The following is a 19,852-nucleotide window of genomic DNA, read 5'->3' as shown; positions in this document are numbered from 1 at the left end:
ACAACTTTGACATCCTTTGTAACGCAGGCTCCGATTTCCCGTTGATGACAAGCAAGAAATCACCACTTTCCTTACTCATCCTCACTAAGGCAGTGACTATACCACAGAAGGATTTGGTTGATCAAAAGTAAAAGTATCCCTTGAATTTTTATATTTCATCTCTTAGTTTTCTTTGTCCCGTGTGGGACATAAGTAAAAGCTGATTCATCACTGCTGAAATGGATGAATGCATGTTTTGGCTTTTTAAATCTCAGACAAAACGTCTTTCATGTGCAACCATCAGCAGATGGGCAAATGTCACGTTACACTGCAGCGTCGTCATCATCACTGTTTTGTAAAAACTCGTGTATTAGCTTTTTTTCAAAGAGCTACAAACCCAAATATGAGAATGTACTCGGACGCTTGATTAGGGCTTGTTTTAAAATCAAACAATGAGGACTTTGTGTGCAGGCTAAAGGGCCTCTCGTGTTTTATCACCATGATGGCTGAAAACCATAACAAGATATCATTCAAACACCGAAACCAATAAGGCTCTCTGTTACTGAAAAAACTAAAGCATCAGGTCCAAAACCAAGATTTAAGCAAGAGCTGGTGTTTGCCATGAGGTTAATTTAATATTTGCATGACCCTGAGCAGCATGGGATTAATCCTAAAGCTAAACACAAAGCACTGTTTTAAAAATGTAAAAGCTGTCTGATTGATTAAAGTGTAAAATTTGAGTTCTGTGTGTAAATTCCAGTGTGTGACCATCATATTAAGACATATAGAGGCTCAGCCAGACCGATGGTAGTCCACAGTAAATTCAAGGTGTGCGTTTCTCCTGTTTGTTGAGCCATTAAACTGTCAGGCTGCAGCAAAGATAGAGGTGAAAGCCTCATAATGCAATCTTTTGTGTTCCTTTTAAATTTGAATTTATCTCAATGGAAAGCTTTCCTGCCTCTGCTTGCGCTGAGCAAGTTGTGGCCTCAAACAACAAGACGTATATTCTTGTAATTTTCCAAAAATGCTGAATATTTGGAAGTTTCTACACGGGTCATGTAGGTGTTGAAGTTTAATCTGGACTCTTACAAGACTTTCCAACCTGTACAAAGGTTTGCTTGACTGGGGGATTTTTGTCCATTTCCTTACACGCTTCTCCTCTTTTGGCTTTGTCTTCTCCTTTTCTTTCATTCTTCCCTTATTCTAAGACATAGAAACATACACACACACACACACACACACACACACACACACACACACACACACACACACACACTCACAGGGAAGGAGAAAGAAGTGAGGTGTTACTGGTTGAGAGGGACATGTACATGCAGCTCCTGGTCTGAATAGCACTTCCTGGCGTGTGAAAGGCGAGCTGGGGAGGGAGGAGAGGGATGAAGGGAGTGAGTGGTGGTGGTGGGGTACCTCCTCCTCCTCTTCCTCCTTCCCATTCTTGCAAGTGCCTCTTTGAAAAGGGAGTCAACGGTGGGAGGTGGGAGGAGTCGGGGGGGGGGGGGGGGGGGGACAATGAGACGAGGAGGACCACATCCGTGTTTGCCAGATGTTCCTTTTGTGATTCTCACCTTGCACTCAGGCATGGAGAGTGAAACAGAGAGACGCAGAAGAAGGAATATAGCAGAAGAAAACATGGAAAGAGAAAGGAGGGAAGAAGAGAGAAGGAGAGAGTGAGAAGTATTGAGGGTGTGTCTGTTGGGGGGTAAAGATACAACACGCACACACGTAGACAGGCAGGGAGGGGGGGACCCACAGATCCCACCATTCTTTCACAGAGATAATCTGCAGGAAAGGTGCTGCAAAGATGAGGTGTGTGTGTGCGTGCATGTGCTTGCGGGCACACACATTTGTCTTTCAGTGGGTGTGTGCTGCCTCTTATTTATTCAGCACAGGTTCATGCCTTTTATGCACGCTATTATGCTCCAGTGATAAAACGCTTTTCCACACTCCATCAACAATGACTTATCAAAGCCCTGATCACAACCCGGACTGCAACAGCCTGCTAAACCTGAATGCACAACGACTATGTGATAGAACCACTTTTCAGTCCTTCGGCTCCTCAAGACCCCCCAAGTTAAGTCTGTTCAAAATATATGTCTTACTGTAAATGCTATTACCAAACAGGTTTTTCACAAACACTTAACTACACTACAGAGGACATAAATATAGCTAATGGATACAAATTAGGCCGGGGACCCTCATCTGAGAGAGTTTTTTTCCCAAAGATGCTTATCTCAGAGGACTTTTGCCCCCAGAATAGATTTTACTTAAAATTGCAAACAGATGGCAGGCAGTAAATAACTTCTAATTTTATAGTGAGTGATGCACTGCAGCTCTGTTCTCACCAGCCTTAAGAGGAATTGTTTGTGCAGTCTTGCACTCGTGCATGGTAGTTGCAGTAATGGGGAAAGTGAATTGTCCAAACTAGGAGTTCTCAAATGCCTCCAAAATATTACCAAAAAGTTTCCTGGGGAAGGTTCTGTCTTCTGTTGGCTATACTTTGATATAGCCAATCTGGTTTGTCCACTACCAAACCAGATGAATGTCCCATACCCAATAACTTTCATAGATTCTTGAGAAATTCTAACGGTCAGGCAAACAGATGAAGAAGAACACAATAACGCAGGGAATCGAAGTGTGTAACCTTATTTGCCATTAACCTATTATCATTCCTAGATAATGATCTCTTTTGTTTCCACAGTCTGTTCATAAAGTTAGGAATAATGTGTGGAATTAGTAAGTCACACTTGGGTGAATTAGTAGGAACAGAAACGTGTTACTGGAAGGCCAGTGACTTTCAGTTTGTGGTTTGTTTGTGTTGAGATTAAGGAGCTGGCAGGATGCGAATAGACGAGTTTATCTATCTTTAGAAACTGAGGGTTGTTTTTTTGGTTTTTTTTCTTTGCCAGAGGGAATCACCTAGATCCGGAGTGGTTACACAACTAAAGGTGTGGTTAATTTACAGATTTTTTACAGAACAGATTGGAAGAAATCAGTGGAGAAGATTTTTCTTTTTCTTTATTCATGCACATCAGTTAGAGGCACAGCTGAATTAGGCTGGTATTTGTTAGCTCACGTTTTGGTCCAATGCATTACAAACCCTGGACATAACCCGTCAAAAGACAGAGCATACTAAAAATATGAGTCATGAGATCATGTTGAAGATGCAGTGTACTTCAGATAGATAGATAGATACTTTATTGATCCCAAAGGAAATTAGGGATCTGTTGCTATTAAAGGTTTCCATATAGGTATGTTCCAAGAGCCTGTTTATAAATTGGGTGAAAAAATATCTCAAGGCAACATGGATGGACTGATTTCCATTGTCAAATAACTTTGCACATAAACGTCTGTATTTGAAGCAATGAAAACAAAGTGAAGGAAAAACAAACGTATAGAGTCACATAGCTGAATAAGATTATACCTCATTCTTCACCACGGTAGCTAAGGCTGAGTGTGTCTACAGCACCATTCAGGTTTCATAGTCCTGGAGAGCACGATTCAATTACAGGCAGCTTACTGTAAGACAAATACAGAAATAGACTGGTGGGCGGTGTCGTGTTTCACTCCGTGTACCCAAGGTCAGGAGACTGTAAAATAATATCCCCTTGTAAAAGGAAGGATGTATGTCTCTGCAAACAGGGCGTTGCTGAGTTGGCTAAATAAAAGAGACTGTGCATAATGCAATTATTATTTTGAGATATCGAAATGCCTCCTGTTGATGGATCAGCTTTATGTGATTGATTTTTTATTTTTTTTTCACTGTCGTTATCATGAGGTGACCAGCCCATATAAAACTAAAAAAAAAACAGTTATACGCCATTCTAGAGTATTCCTGAACTGTCACTAGTAGTACACAAAGTAAATAGTTTTCTCTCTCGGAGTACATGAACACTGGTTACATTTAAGCCCTTATCGCTGTAACAGTACAAAGGCCAGATATTGTTCACATTCTTCTATTTGCGATATCATAGTTGATTTTTGGCATAAAACGGTTACTTTCAGTAAAGGTCAACCTTCTCAAATATTAAGTGCTGCCTACCAGAAGTAGCTGTCCCAATATTATGTTTAATATAGTCTAATATTGGCAAAATTAAGTTTTGAATCAGAGAAAGCAAGAAGTCAGTTGGTCCCCTCAAATTCCCAAGCTAATATTCTCAACTTTTGGGAAGTAAAATGAAGACGATTAATTCAGTTTTTCCCTTCACTATAACTGTATCAGGTGTCACCTTTTTATAACTCACCTGTATATCTAACTTGAGCCACTAAACCGGAGTCCTCAACCTTGTTTCAGGAGCCTTTTGGAAGCTTTTTAATGCAGTTATTTCATTCTATCATACAAAGTATAGCAGCACTTTTTTTTTTTTTTTTTTTACCTTTTTACAGACAGTCTTTGCTCTTACTAATGCTCATATTTACCACTTGGTGTGTGGATGGGTGGTTTGAGATGCACTAAGTGGATGCCTAATCATTTTTCATCATAAATAGAGGAACCGGTCCCTCTTTTGGGCTTCAGGTGCTCAGTAGAAGTCATTGGTAAGTGACTGGGTCATCGCCGTGCTACTTTTGGGTGGATCTAAGTTGTCACTCTCAAATTTGGTCTTTTGCAGTGCCCTCAGCTATGTTTATTTGCCGACTGACCACAGCAAAGAAACAGTATGTGTTTTGTCCTACCTCCCTGTGGCCCCCCCCCCCCAACCGGTGGCAGCAGATGCCGGTCCCTCTGAGCTCGGTTCGGTCAGGTTTTTCCTGTTAAAAGGGAGTTTTTTGCTTGCTCCTCGGGGATCACTTGATTGTTGATACAGTATTATGATTTGGCGCAATATAAATAAACCTGAATGAAACTGAACTGAAGTCTTTCTGCCTCTGAGTTTCAGTTCAGTTCAATTTGCATGGCCTTTTGTATCTGGTGGGGTCTTGACCGTGTTTGTATATAAATATAGCGTACACTGATATTTGGCTTTTAGGCCCCTCAGAGACTCATTTGGTTCACATTTTCAGTAAGTTCACACCAATAAAGTTGCCAGGGAAACCACTGAAGCCTGACTAAGGTGATCTTTCCACGTATATGTAACATGTTAAACTGGGTGAGGAGACTCAAGTCGAGGGAACAGTGTAACAATATTTCTCATGCTTCTGTATTACTGTTGCTTTTATTCTTCATCAAGTAGAATCAAGGGAAACTTCATAAAACTGCCCTCCAGCTATCTCTTCAGATGGACTTAAGTCGATACTTTTATTAATTATAAGAAAACAGATATAAGAAAGAAAGAAAATGTAGATGAAAATATATATTAGCTAAAAGAATCTTCTCACAGGTGCAAAGAACTTTCAGACAAATGCACATTCATTTTTAATAGATGGTTGTTAGGAATGTGTGACTGATTTAGACTAATTGGTTATAACTGTGGTGGTTTTCATTTTGTGGTATATCCATAGCTGTGATGCTCTGATGACCCTTGACCCTCTGGATAGCCCCCACCCCCAACCATCACATCTCTTTGCTCCTCTGAAAGATGCTTAAGCCGCCTCAGTCTGGTGACCTTGTGGCCGCAGTGTGTTGTTTGGCTTACGGTGCTGACCTGTCACTCCAATATCCGTCTCCAGCATCCAATCTCATCCATGAATGGAAGATCTCACTTCACCCCCCCTCCCAGTCATAACCACAGAGACATCCAGTTTGACCTGGTATGACACTCTTCAGCACCTCTGTGGGTTTCTCTCCTCTTTGGGAAGAACTAAAAGTATCACTTAAGGCAGTACCACCCTCCTCATACTCAACCTTTGCTCGTCCCTCCCCTGTTAGCCCCCTCCCTCGCCCACTCACATAACTTAAGCAGTCGGAACTCAAGAGGACGCCAGTTTGACCAGATTCCACTTTCTCAAATTGCAGAAAAACACACTTAACTGATGGACCCTCCTGCCTTGAAAGGGGTCATTGTTGTACACCCTGACCCTCCACCCCCACCCCCACCCTATACCCCCTTACCTTCCTTTGGCCTGTCTCCTCTCCGTGTCACATAACAAGGTAAGAGCACACCTTTTTCCACCAGGCCAGCAGAACCTCAACAGGAGAGTCTTTGACGAGCCCGGGGCCTCTCTGGGCTTCTGAATGTCCAGTCTCCAGGGTCAGGACCACAGAGGAAAGTGTAAATGATACTGGCTGGCATGTAAATAGATCATTTGATAAGCAGAAATAACCTGTCAGTGTTACAGGACAACTTCTCCATAGAAGCTGGATTGGACAATTTTAGGAACTGCACAATAGCGCTCTCCTGGAAGTCTTGGCCACAGCATTAGCTAATAGTGCACGAACTACCTTTGTAGACATTTCTTCTGAAGTTCTGTATGTTCCCAAATTTTGGAGGCCTATCGAGGAGTAGAGCCACAGAGTAACTGGCTACTTTTAAGAGCTACCAACCTAGCACTGATGGGCAATCTCTTATCAAAGTGATGCTTGAATTGCAAATGCAATTTTAAACAGTTTCTTGAACAATCAGAAACTAGATGTGGTCAACATTCATATCTCTACTTGTTTTTTTAAGTGTTCTGGTTCACCCTAAAATATCTTCACTAGCTGCAGATACAAATATAATACAGAATTGTGTAATGGGGTCATTTTGCATGGAACTGCATCTTCATAACATGCATTATTTTTCATGTTGGAAAACTGTCCCTAACCAAAACAAAAATAAATAAAAATGCTAACATGCCAATGAATGAATGAAGTCATTCATCACATTAAAGCTGTTCTTATTTCGAGGTTTACTGTACGATCAACATTTGTGTCTTTGTTGTTAATCTGCGCTCAGGAGAAACTAAAGGTTGGTTCTGTTTTCAACACACTGTATAACAGCAATAATTAATAAGTGTGTACTTCCAATGGCTGCACCCCACAATTATTCAGATGCCCTGTGTGTTTAGCTGGCGTGATTCACATCTCAGTTCTGTGCCAGTATATCCAGAAACCTTTGAGGTGTGTAAGTGCATGTGCAGTTACGCTTTGCTTTGGTTTTCAATCTCTCCATCATCGCTGGAGAGACATTCCTCAACACACTGAGGAGGAAGCATAGTGTGTAATTTGTGCTGTCTGAAAGAATTATTCAGCTCAACTCAGCTGCTCTGAATTTGAAGGGAAGCTCCTAAAAAAAAAAAAAGAAGATCAGTGATTTAGGAAAAGAGGTCAGTGATCACCACATAAATCACCTTACCATGGCAAGAGATTGCCCAGAAGCAGATGTGTCTTTGGCACTTGGCACAGGATCGTGCTCGCGGATCAAAAAAAAAATAGGCCCAGCCCTCAGACCGTAAACATGTCCTTCCTCAACCCCAAAACGAAGGCTGCAGCAGCACAGCGAGCCTCCCTCCCTCTCGCCCTCCCTCATTCTCTCTGTTTCAACACATCCCTCTCTCGACTTCCTTCCTGCCCCACCCATTGAATTTTAATACCTGCCTGTCATGTTTTCTTCTCTCTTTTTTTTTCTTTCTCCCCCACCCCCCCTTCACCAGACCCTTGCTGCGTATCTAGTAATTACCAGAGGACTGAGAAAACCCTTTCATTTAAAGGATTGGCAATTATCTCAGTGGAACACAATAAAATGGCTTCCCCTCAAGAGGAAGGGGAAGTTTGAGCTGCGGTACGCCACTGCATGTCCCACCGCCTTGCTCTTGAAGTGGGAGCAGAGATGGAGGTCCTGTAGGAGTTGTATTTTCTTCGTCTAACCCCCCCCCCCTCGTCTCCTTCTGCTCAGATATTTGATAATCAAAGAGAAGTCTGGGGAAACAACGCAAGTCTAGCGGTGGGGCTTTAATGCCTGAGATTTGTTCCTTCTTGTAGTTAAGTCGCCACACTTAAAATATGAGCACGGTTCAAATTGAAAAAAGATTGAAATAGCTACCTTTAACCAGCTTTGATTTAGAGCCTTGGCCTCCTATTCACCTCCAGGGGAATCTATAAAGTTGTACAAACCATTGTAAATAACACTTTTATGGTGCTGCTGGGAGAGTTTGATCCTAACACCTCGTTGGGACCAACACCACTGTTTGGTAGATCAGTCGGTTTTGGCCCTGTTTCAGAGCGGCAGCAAATGATACTGTGACAAAGCACACAAAAATGTAAATGAGCATAAAGTTGTAAAAATTTCTATTTAGGAAAGTGTGGAAAAGGGAGACTGTTGAATTTGGCTGAGGGGGCTGTCTGTCGTGTTTCAGGCGGTGTAAATGTAGAACGTGTTTGAGTTAGAAGTAAAAGGCTGAAAATGTTATATTTTAACCAGATGTGATAATTTGGGTAGTTGGCTGCAATAGGAGGCTGTACTGATCAGGGCAGCATTTGATTGGACTAAGAAGCGTTAAGTCAAATTGTTCTGCAGCAGTTTTGAGTGGTCAAAGATACTGTTTTTATTATTATTATTATTCTGATTTTTAAAATCTAACTCAAGGAAGTTACTCATTCTGAGTACCCATCTGATGATACCACAGGACGCTTTACTCTGTGTTACCCATTATGTAGAGTAACATGAGCTTTAGTACTCTATGGCACTAACAAACCAAGTTGGCAATATGTCTCAACCGAATACCTGCAACCAGGGGCCAAAACAAATAATTTTAATGATGCATAACCTATATTGAATTTACACAGATCAGTCACATTATGGCCAATACCACATCCACATAATAAGTAGATAAATATCCCAGTACAATAAGGCTAAAATTGAACTTTTTATTTGTGGTCTTCAAAAACACTGAAACACAGTTTTTGTTCTTCTGTGGTGGAAAATGAAATTCCACCAGTTAAGCTGCTTGTCAAAAAATCAAGCAAGAAAAAGTAAAGCTAACCATATAAAGTGCTTATTTTATTTATTTTTTGGGTGAAGAAACTGTAGAAGGGGAAAACAGGCTCGCCGGTCTTTGCTGGGGTGCAGCAGCGCTCTGAGTGCGTGGTGGCCGGTGTTAAATTCCCACCACTGTGCCCTCGCAGCACTGAACTAGCTTCGTGTTTTCCCGGCGCTGCTTCCACCGGCCTCGTAGCCCCACCTGTCGTTTTTTGCCGCCGGCTCAGAGAGAAAGCGAAGTTTGGCTGGAACAGCTGGTTGCCTTGGTAACACTTTGTGCCACAGCAGCGGATTGGAACAGGAACTGGCCTATCCGTGTCAGTCTGCAGGCAGGATCTGGGCCATGCCTTGTGTTAACAGATTATCTGATTTCCATTCAGACGGCTCGGGTATCAGCCCCACTCCTCCGTTCTCTGGAAAAGCGACCCCAGCCAGCCTCTTTCTGAAAGCCCCCAGAGCCCTCCTCTCTTCTCCCATTTCCTGTCTTAATTACGCACTCCTTTGTGCCGTTGTTTTTTTTTTTTCCTTCCCTCCCTCCCTCCTCCTCTCCTGCCTCCCCTTCTTCTTGTCTTGATCTCTCACCCCCTCCCTTCTCACTGTCTGTCTCTCACTCTCTTTTTGTGAAGAGATGAGGACCGAGATTTTGAAGTTTGAGGTCTGTTGTAGGGACCGTCCTCGGCTCTCCCCCCCCTCACCGCCACCTCCCACATCTCAGCTCCCCTTCTTCCTTCCATCGTCTCTTCACCTGAAAGGGAATACTGTGTTTTCGATGCATAAAAGGCTTGGCGCTGTCAACAGGATGAATCCACCAGGGCCCGTGGAAAACATACTCAGCTACAGTTTCTCTGAAAGGGAAGAGGAGGGGGGAAGAGGAAGGTGGATGGGTGAGTGAGGGAGGCAGCTGGAAGGGATTACAGTGCAGTTTCATAGGCAGTACAATTACAAACATACCAAGTGTTAACTTGGCTGTGTAGCATAACACCAATGATGATGCTTTGGCTCTAGAATTGAAACAAGCCTTTTCTTTCTTTCTCTTCTTCTCCTCAGTGTTTGTATGCACAAGTGTGTGTAAAGTGTTCACAGGGTGTTCGCAGCTGTGCAAAGTTATGCTCGGCTCCTTGGATCCATATACAGGTAAATTGAAGGTTGGGTGTAAAGAAAAACAAAGTGGAAAAAAATAAAAGTGTAAAGTTTTTGTAAACATAATCAGCCATGTGGGCACCTTTCCTATAACAGAAACAGATTTGTCGCCATCCTGCATCGGATCTGGTTACTAGGCCGGGGCACCGAGGCAGGACCGAGAGCGGGTGACCTTGTCTGTGGTGAAATCTGACACAGGTTTTCACATGCTGGGTGGGGGATTTTTTTTTTCTTCCTCCCTCCCCCTCTCTTTGTCTTGTTATCTCCTGCAGTAGGTGGCTAATTGCTCCGATGTTGCAGATTACATTTAGTGCTCGGCTTTTATTGTGCATACTTCAGTAGTACATAAAAGCAGGATGTGGTTGAACTGTACTCAAATACTAAAAATAACTTTAGAAAAGCCACATAATTTTCAGGGGAATTTGGTAACTTAATGAGAGTATGCAGATTTTTTATTTTTTTTGAGATTTGATGCAAATTTTCAGCTATTTGTCTCCAGAAAGAATCCAAATGTAGCAGAAAATGAGCTAAATACAACATTAAAGTGACCGTATTAAGCTCATATGGGTTCATGATTTTTATACTAAATTAGGTTAACGGCCTTTACTGCTTAAAATCCTTTCTTTTTCATACTGTACATTACTGCACTACCTCATTTCACCATCTGTTTGTAACGCCCTGCTTTTGCACCAGTCTCCCTCTCCCAAACGTCCCAGTCTGCTTTGACTGGTTGCCTGGTTTGGTATTGGTTACCAACTGTAATTCTATGAGCAGGGGTGAGCCTCTCTAAGAGAAAAGAACAGAATTCATCTACAAACTTTTGTGTGGCTTTGTTTGAGGATGTGCCAAACTTGGAGACATTCTGCCAGGATATTACTTAATGATGTCGATAAGTTACAGAAGAAAATCATGGATTGAAATGTGGTGTTTCAGACGGTGTTTTCTGTAGGAGATTACAGCTTTTTATTTGGTATGAACTTTGGATTTAGTAAGTTAGCGAAACTTTAACATGCACACAGAGATAACACAGCAGAGAAAGGGGAAAAACCCCAGAGCCTAATATGAGTAAAAATGTAACAGATACATTAACTTTCAACACAGCTGTACTTGCTAAAGACGCCTTCATATCTGAATGCAATTGACTTTTGCTTATTATCATCATACATATGAAGCCACGCACATGAAAGCTTTGCAGTTGGTCCATATAAGTTCTCATGATGGTGCCATCAGAGCGGTCTCCTCAAGTATTAACTCAGATATTTAGATTATCCTTCACACAGTGTCATCAGGAAAGCTCCTGGTATTGTTCAGTGAGGAGCTCGACAACAGCCGCAATCATAGAGAAAAACTCATAAACAGCCGTGTTCAGCAGCAGGAAGAACTGATAGTTTGCCCACAACAAAGGCCTTCGTCTGAACCTGATAAAATGAAGTTCACAGTGATGCTGGGAACGAGCGACAGTACCTTCCTGCTACCCTGAAAAATTCTGCATGAATATGTATATAAAGGAACTGTTATTGTTTCAAAGGAAACGGCATTAAACATTTGTGTTAGTTTACTGCACTTTGTAGGAAATTAAACAGAGAACTTCATACTTTATACTTATTATGCTGAAATGGCCTCCACAGTCACCAGGTCTCAATCCAACCGAGCATCTCAGGGATGTGGTGGAACGGGAGATTCACGTCATGGATGTGCAGCCGACAAATCTGCAGTAACTGGATGATGTTATCGTGTCAGTATAGCCCAAAATGTCTGAGGAATGTTTCCAGCACCTTGTTGAATCTGTGCCATGAAGAATTAAAGCTATTCTGGAGGCAAAAGGGGTTCAAGTCAGTACTAACAAGGTGTACGCTGTCTGATGAGCGTATAACTAAACCAGCTTCAAGTTCCACAGTATGCCCTCTCCTGACAGCTGTGCAATAGGCGTCATGCTTACACCTCCATCTTACTCCACCTTTGAGATATTGTCTCGCTCTGCTAACATGTTCCCTGTTTTCTGTCTTTTCTGGGCCTACATTCACACACACACACACACACACACACACACACACACACACACACACACCACGATGCAGAGACACACACTCGCCTCTCTCACCCAGGCCCGGCCTCGGCTCGGGATGAGGGTAAACAAGCTAATGTTTAGATTTCACGGAAGTGGAAACTGATCTGGCTGAGTCGAGTCTGTCACTCAGCAACGTCCCTGTTTATGTTTTTCTCTTTGTTAAGTATCTGCAAGTGGCAGCATATGTGAGCATTCAGTTCTCTGCATGTGTTTTTGTGAGCTCGTGCATGTGCTCCGTATAAAGCCTTTGTTTTTAAGCACAGAGTGCAGCTGCAAACAGGTTGTTGTGGGAGGAGCTGCGCCTTCCATTGCAGAGCCTCATAATGTTGTGGATGATCGAGGCGATAGAGATAATGGAGGTGGAGATAACCATGATCATGGTATTGAGTGTGAAGCTGGTCTTGATGCTTATGAAAACCACTTTTTTCAGATTTTGTCTGAGGGTCTTCCTCAGGCTAATTTCTAATCTAACTGATTGGTAAGGTCTTAAATTCCAATCATGCACCGACGACCCATTTAGGATCAGGGGTCTGGTTTGGTTTAGCTGAGTAATAATTAAGGACTGTTTCAAAAAGCAGAAGATGTTACCCTTCAAATAAAATATTGGATTTGGCCTTACAGGGTTTTCCTTTTTTTTGCTGTCAGGCGCTTTTTGTTTTCGTTATGCCGCCATTTTTTAGATAAAATTCCCTAAAAGGAGGCGCTACTACTAACCCTAAAGGAGGTTACCTGAAACTGGGTTAAGAGGTAAAAGACATGATGGGATAACTGTGGTCATGATCTTTATTATGGTAGTCTTATCTAAAGCAAGTTTACATCCCTACAAGTAAATTTTAATGCTTTTGGGATTTAATGAATGTCTTTAAAAATCAAAAACAGCAGTAAAAACACAATGTGAAAAACTCAGTGTGAAAAACTCACAGTGTGAAAAACTCACAGTGTGAATACTCCTTTAAAATTGCTCTAAGTACAGGATGAGTCTGTCAGAGTCTTCAAATGAATAATCCCTGAAGTCTTCCTCTTTTCCTTTTTTTCCCCCCACCGCTACATCCAGAGGACGACAGGGGCTGTCAGAGAAACACAAAGCACTCAGGGTTGCGTGTTAGGAGCCGCCTGAATGGCACCAGGCCTAACGAGAGCCCGGCAGGGACCCCGAGGTGGGCCTGGCACCTGCAGTCTGTCTCCCGGGGGAAGTGGGCCTCTGTGTATGTGTGTAGGAGAGGGATGTGTGAGGTGTGTAAGCATTTCTGCATGCTGCAGATGGAAAGATTTTTGTTTGTTTGTTTTTTGTACAAATGCATGTTTTTATATGTATGTATTCAGGGGGGGATAGGATAAGATAGGATGTGATTGTCCTCAGCCAAATATTTAAGCTCTGTAGAGGGTATTTAAGCAGCTGATAGCTAATATTCTTTCCAGATACATTTCATTTTTATTTAAACACATCAGAAAATCAAATATCATTATATATATCGTATCATATAAATATGACAGAAAGCCATGGTGTCTTTATTTGCACCATGGCTTTGGGTGGGTAAGTGTCTCCATCAAATATTTACTTCTGACTTACTATGAAGACTGCACACATACTTTATATGTAAGCAAAACACATGCCAGGCCACAGTACATAAAAATGTATTTTCAAAGATTTCCCTTTTTTAAATTAAAAAAATAAATCAAAGTAACGTGGATAATGGCACAATTTCTGATTTCATGGGGGCACTGGTGTCACCAAAAAGATCTTGCAGAAACGTTTCTTGAAGTGTAGGATTGAGTTGTTGCTGTTGGTCTGTGCCTGTTACATGGATTTTTTTTTTTTTACATTCCTGCACCCCCAGCCCTTCTACACACACTTGAACACACAAGCACGTGTTCCAGAAGAATACCAGTAGTGTACCAGAGGGTGACAGCAGCACCGCGAGCTCAAAGTCATGATTGAGACAAATGAATAGAGCCAGAAGAGCTGTGTGAGGAAAAACACTCCTCAGTGGCTGCTGCTGCTGCTGCTGCTGCTGCTGCTGCTGGTTCGTTTGAGGCGGCTACTGGACCGAGGAGTTTCGAGGGTGCTCGCGCATTATGGAAACCAGACCTGACGAGTTTACGCCGAACGCAAGGCTCCGTAGAAGTGAACTGTGAACTGTGGACAGCTCACAGGAAACGCCTCTTTGTAAAGCAAACATACATGTGTTTTATGGCAGCCGCTTTACTGCCTTTTTATTTTGGGCTCCAGTGAGTCGACTTTTCAGCATGATCACGGCCTTATTTCCTCTGCTTTTCTTCACTTTTTTTTTTTTCTGCTTAACAATTACCACCACACACACCCACCTCCACACACGCATACACACACTTACTCTGCCTACCTACACCTTTCAAAAATAGTTTCAAATCGAAGGCTTTTCTTGGCCATTTTTATTTTCATTGAGCCACTTTGTGCAGTTTTGACTCAATCATGGACTTTATTGCAGCCTCCAGGGCAGCTGTAGGGGTGTAAGGCCGGCGCCTCCCCCATCCTCACCCTCCAAACCCAAAAGGAGCAGCAACACAGCTGCTGCTTCCCCTTCCTCCCTTCTCAGCCCTTTCACCTGGTCTCCATATGATTATGACCCTTAAACACACACACACACATAAAAGGTAAAAGAGGTGTGACAACTGTGCTTGACAAAGCTGTGCATGCACAAGCCCTCATATACACTCACATACACGCGACTGTGCCGACACACATCGACCGCCTGTGTGTTCAGGAATATTTTGGTCTGTCACAGCTTAGGTCTTATTCCTGTGATAATAACAGCAAACTAATTTAATTTCCTGAAATCTGGGAGTGCAGAGACATTTCTAAAAAGAAATGCTCCAGGACAAGAAATGCAAACAGTCATACAGGCTTTAAACAAAAGCCCAGATTAGTCGGTGGTATGGGAACCCAGCCCAGAGTCTTTTGTGAAATATCACATTTTATAGAACTTTTTGCACACTTGTAGGTGCAGTGCATTATTTCTCTCAGCATTTTAGTTGTAATCACTTTTGATTTTACATGCAAATGTAGTCCTTTAGAGAAGTTTCTTCTAATAATCCGTCCATTTTCTTCCACTTATCCATCCGTTTATCCTGTTCAGGGTCACCGGGGGAGGGCTGGAGCCTGTCCCAGCTGTCATTGGACGAGTGGCAGGATATCCAATTCATCATAAATATTATCTTAAATGAGGCTTCATGCAGAGTATCTTCTTTGTTGAAAATGTATCCAATTATAATGCTGTGGAATCCTTCATTTGAAGGTGTTTTTCAGAAAAGGCCCAGCACTTGCATAAAACTTGTGTTTTGGAGTGAAATACTTTGAATATTTTGAAAATGTGCTTTTTGCTTCCACTGTGCCAAAAAATGCATTTTTTTTCTTCTAAAAGAAAATATGACTTGTTCACATGGTTTATACTTGATTTTAAAACTCTAAATCTTCACTTCCTCCCGGCTGTGCAGAGCATGTGGGACAGTAGGGGGTTAACAGCGGCAGAGTTATTTGGTTCTTGGACACGGTGGCCTCGCCTGCCGGATGCAAGTTTGACTCAAGGGCAAAATCCAGAGTGAAAGCCTCTCATGTTTTTGACTGGTTGCCAACTCTGCTCTCTCTCTCTCTCTCTCTCCACTGCTCACCGCGTACTTACTTTCTTCCTCTGTCACTCTCATCCCTCTCTGCTCCGCAGTCGCCTCCCCTCTCCCCCTGATTTACTCTCTCTTCCTCTCCACTCGGCTTCTCTCTGATCCTCTCACATCAAAATCAAGACTGACATAAAGAAGGTCCGGTGTCCCTCTGCAGGCAGCGCGGCCTTGACCAGAATTGTGTCACCTCTGTAAAGGATGTGCTGCACAAAATGTTCTGTAGATATAAGTCTGATTTGCGTAAACTGAAGGAATTGAAAAACAGACGAGGCTGATAGCTTGTTTTGTGCTCTGACATAAATCGGAGTGATGAAATGAAGCTCAAGGGTGTTGTCACATACTTTGAGAGCTTTTTATACAATGAGGCCAGTCTCTCCGAGAGTTCAGTGGGAAGGAATACGTTGAATCCGAGTGGTTAAAAATCCAGTTCAGGTTCACCTCATGGTACAAATATGAAAGTCACCAGTTCATTCTAACATAAGTTGAATAACAATATTCCCATAATAAAACTATAACTACTAAAGCAATTGATAGGTGCTCGATCTTTGCACAGAGAACACTGCACAAAACACTGGTGCAGTGTTTTTAATGACTTGCTGCTGCATGTGACATGCCGCACACCCAGGCATGACTGACTGAATTCCTTCACTTTTCGTATGCTAGCAAGTGAAAGCTAATGCACTCTGATTAATGACGGGCATGTTTGACGGAGTGGAAGAATTGAAACATAATACATTTTATGGAAGTAACAAAGATGCCATGCTGTCTTGCACTCATGCATGTTGCATGCAGTGTGACTCAGTAGGACTTTCATTTGTGGAAGGAAACTCCCTCTAAAAGTGTGCAAGGAACAAATTTGGTCTGGATTCACGTTTGTGGACAAAGTGTGGAAATGGCTCATGAGCTGGGTCTTTGTAAATCAGCTTCTTCCTAAGAGGACGGGACATCCACTGAGCCACATCTAGTTAGTTTCACTGATATACCAGCAAACTAGACTTTAAGAATACCTGTGACACCTGACAACAGCCACCATTCAGGAAGTGCACTGTATCTAAGATTACTGAATCTGAATGCTGACCTTTCTGTGAGCTCTGTGTTCCCATGTGCTTTCTGCATTTTTTGTTTTGTGTGTGTGCTCTGAATAAATCCACGGTGGCCCATCTCCGAGTCAGTATGACTCACCGAGGCCTCTAAGGATTGCAGACTGACAGGTTAAGAAACCACATACAGCAAATGCCTTCAGGGAGGCAACAAAGTCAACTCGTGTCTCCTCAGGCAACCCTCTCGTTCGTGCAGGCAGCCTGCTATCGTGCTATACATTAAAAAAAAAAAAGCAAGAAAAAGAGCTTTTCGGAAAAGAAAGGGATAGCACCAGATGTGCAGGGAAGAACTTAGTCATGATGTTCAGTTTCATGAACGTGGTGTTTCATTTCATTTTTCATTAGATCTGAAGGCGGTGTGAGTAACAAAGCAGATCTCGATCTTGATTTAGCCACACCGGGTCTAAGCTTCCATCTAAGAATAAGACACCTGAATTGCGGGGGCGTCCATTTGTAAACAGCTTGCAGACATCGCTCAGAGCGGGTCAGATTCAAGCTGGCCAAGAATGTGCTCAGGAACAAGGCTCCAAGGAAAAGATTCCCAGCATTCCTCATTGGTTAAGGAGAGGTACTGGCCTTCGCAGATAGGAAGTCGTCTGTCATTAGGGGGTAATCACTTCTTGTGGAGGATTGCAGTGCCTTGGAATGATTACTGTTGTTATCGGCAGTGAAACTTGGCGCTGAGAGTGCGGATGAGTTTTTTTTCTCTCTCTTTCTTTTTTTCTCGTCTGTGTGTTTTAATCAGCTTGGCTGATCCAGTTTAGGTTCCTCAACATTGCAACATACGTTTTGCTCGAGTGCAGCCCACGGTTCACACTCTCCTACATTATGTGGTTCTATGTTGACTTAAAGCTGGTTGGCATTTCTTACCTAGGGGCATTTCTAATTACTAATGGCTCGTGTGTAATGATGCCTATCATGTCAGTGGTGCAACAAGGTGGATGCAATCTGTCATGCAGGCTCATGTTGAACAGCAGAGAATTTATCCTGCTAGGTTTTGTCTATAATGGATTGCCGTCTCCCACACCACTTGTCTGTGTTTGTTTGCAGAGCTTTGGTCCTGCTGTCCTTTCAAGTGGGTTGTCTGAGTCCCCCGGTCTGGCTGGTTTTGTCCCCTTCTCTCTCCTCTACTTCCTTCACTCCTTTTTCTCTCGCCTTCTGCCAGTCGAGCCAAGACTTCAGGTGGAATGATGCCGGTACGAAAAGAGCCCGTCAACGCTTGCCCGACATGCCAAGCCAAGTATTTGTCTTTTGGGGGTCTCCCCCCCCCCCCTCCTTTACCTCCTCCTCCTCTTACTCCACCACACCACCACCTCCTCCGGATCCTTGAGAACAGGAAGTATATCTTGTTAAGTGATGGATGGGCCCCCTGCTCTTGCTGGGAGGAAAGAAAAAAAAAAGCCTTTCTTTCCCTACAGGGCAGTCAGATGAGTTTAGCAGTCTCAAAGCTGAGGGTCGACTCTGCTTTTTTGGGAGCGCCTTGGAGCCTGGAAGCCACAGGCACTTCTCCATTATGTGAGTGGAGAGAATTAATAGCTGATAAAGTGCAAAGTGGTGTTTTTTGCACTAGAAAAATGGATCGGAAATTAAACCGATCCATCCAAGGAGAGTTTACTGGAATGTATGTGTGCTTACATGCGTGCTTGCATATGCGCATGTGTTTGTCAGCGTGTGTGGGAGTGACTATGAGTTATTTAGCCAGAGGTCAGCAGGTTTGTGTTGGCATGCAGCCACCAGATACTTCCAGGGAGAACAACTCAGGAAGTGTCCCTGGCACGTCCTCTGCATAATGTGATATTCTGTGCTGCAACAGGCTTGACTTGCTGTGACAAACAACCGCAGACTAAAGTTCCCACTGCAGCCACCTCACCTCTTAAACACAGGTTTGTTCCAACAATATCCATTAACCTGCAGGAAGAAACATAATAACAAACCTGATCCCACAGGTGCTGTTTTATAATTGCTTTGCCAGATGCACCTTATTAAACCTTAAGCCCTTACAACTTTGATTTAATACTGCAGCCCTCCAGCCACCCGCACATCCATCTCCCAGCGTGTCACCGCAACAGCCACGTTTTCCTGCTTTGAATGATAGTGATGTTATTCCTCTCTTTCCATTTTGTTACAGTCGTGTCACAGAGAGCCACCCACCTCTCTGTATAAACGACTGTTAGAATCAAGAGGCCTGGAAAAACAAGAACGTTTGCTGTCGTGATCCATCGCTCCTTTGTCACCCATAACTCTGTTGCGGATACCTAAAGCTAACATTTGTCTCCACTTTCTGTCCTCTCTTGTTCCATGCACACGCACAGGAAAATCAATAGATAAAAGGCTGGGATACTGTCCATCCCCCCAGTAAACTGGAATTGGTTATCCAGAGCGGAAATGTAGGAAACTGTAAAACAAAACTCCAAACTTGAAATTTCCTCCAGGATACTTATCAAGCAGGTGGTCTTCAAATGAAAGATGGAAAAGATTGTTTGGAGGTTTCTGTCACAGTTCCTGCTTTCCAAGGATACAAGTAACTTTTTTTTTTTTTTATTGTGGTCACCGTTTGAAAGGTTGTATCCACCTAAAGTTCCTTTTTCTTCACTAAAGGATGCAGGCTATGCAAACTTTTGGCATTTCTGCTTCATTGTAACTTAAATATCAACATTTGGGTGATTTCCATTATTCAGCTGAACTCGTAGCGTGCATGTAAAAGACTGGACAAGATGCAGCAGAAGTAGAAAAGTGGTATGTAAACAGTCCAAAGACTGCTTGTCCGGTCCCTCCAACCTTCACTGATCACTCCTGACACAGCCTCCTGTATGGCTTGCATCTGTGAGTATCTCCTCCCTCGGCTCCACGGGCCGGAGTCTGGCCCCGCTGTGGCCTGTCTGGCTCAAAGCCAGGGCCTCCAGGACTCTCCCGACTCTTGGGAGAATAACAACAAAGAAACTCTGCGTTTCGGTTGATGTTCATTTTCTGTTTACAGTTCAGTCCATTGCTAACAATAAATTGCCGGTTCACACTGTGTTCATTCATTTTCCAAAACCCGCTGTTCCTCAGATAGTCAGCTTGTC

General features: G+C 43.0%; 1 protein-coding gene across 1 annotated transcript in view; it reads left to right on the top strand.

Moving 5' to 3' along the window:
* Positions 1 to 19,852, top strand: part of afg2a (AFG2 AAA ATPase homolog A) — a 110,567-nt gene that overhangs the window by 70,993 nt on the left and 19,722 nt on the right. The gene's annotated exons all lie outside the window — the stretch shown is intronic.

Source organism: Archocentrus centrarchus, chromosome 10, assembly GCF_007364275.1.
Source record: "Archocentrus centrarchus isolate MPI-CPG fArcCen1 chromosome 10, fArcCen1, whole genome shotgun sequence".
In the NCBI taxonomy this organism is placed as follows: domain Eukaryota; kingdom Metazoa; phylum Chordata; class Actinopteri; order Cichliformes; family Cichlidae; genus Archocentrus; species Archocentrus centrarchus.
The sequence above is the reverse complement of the archived record's forward strand: the minus strand, read 5'-3'. Positions and strand labels throughout refer to the sequence as shown.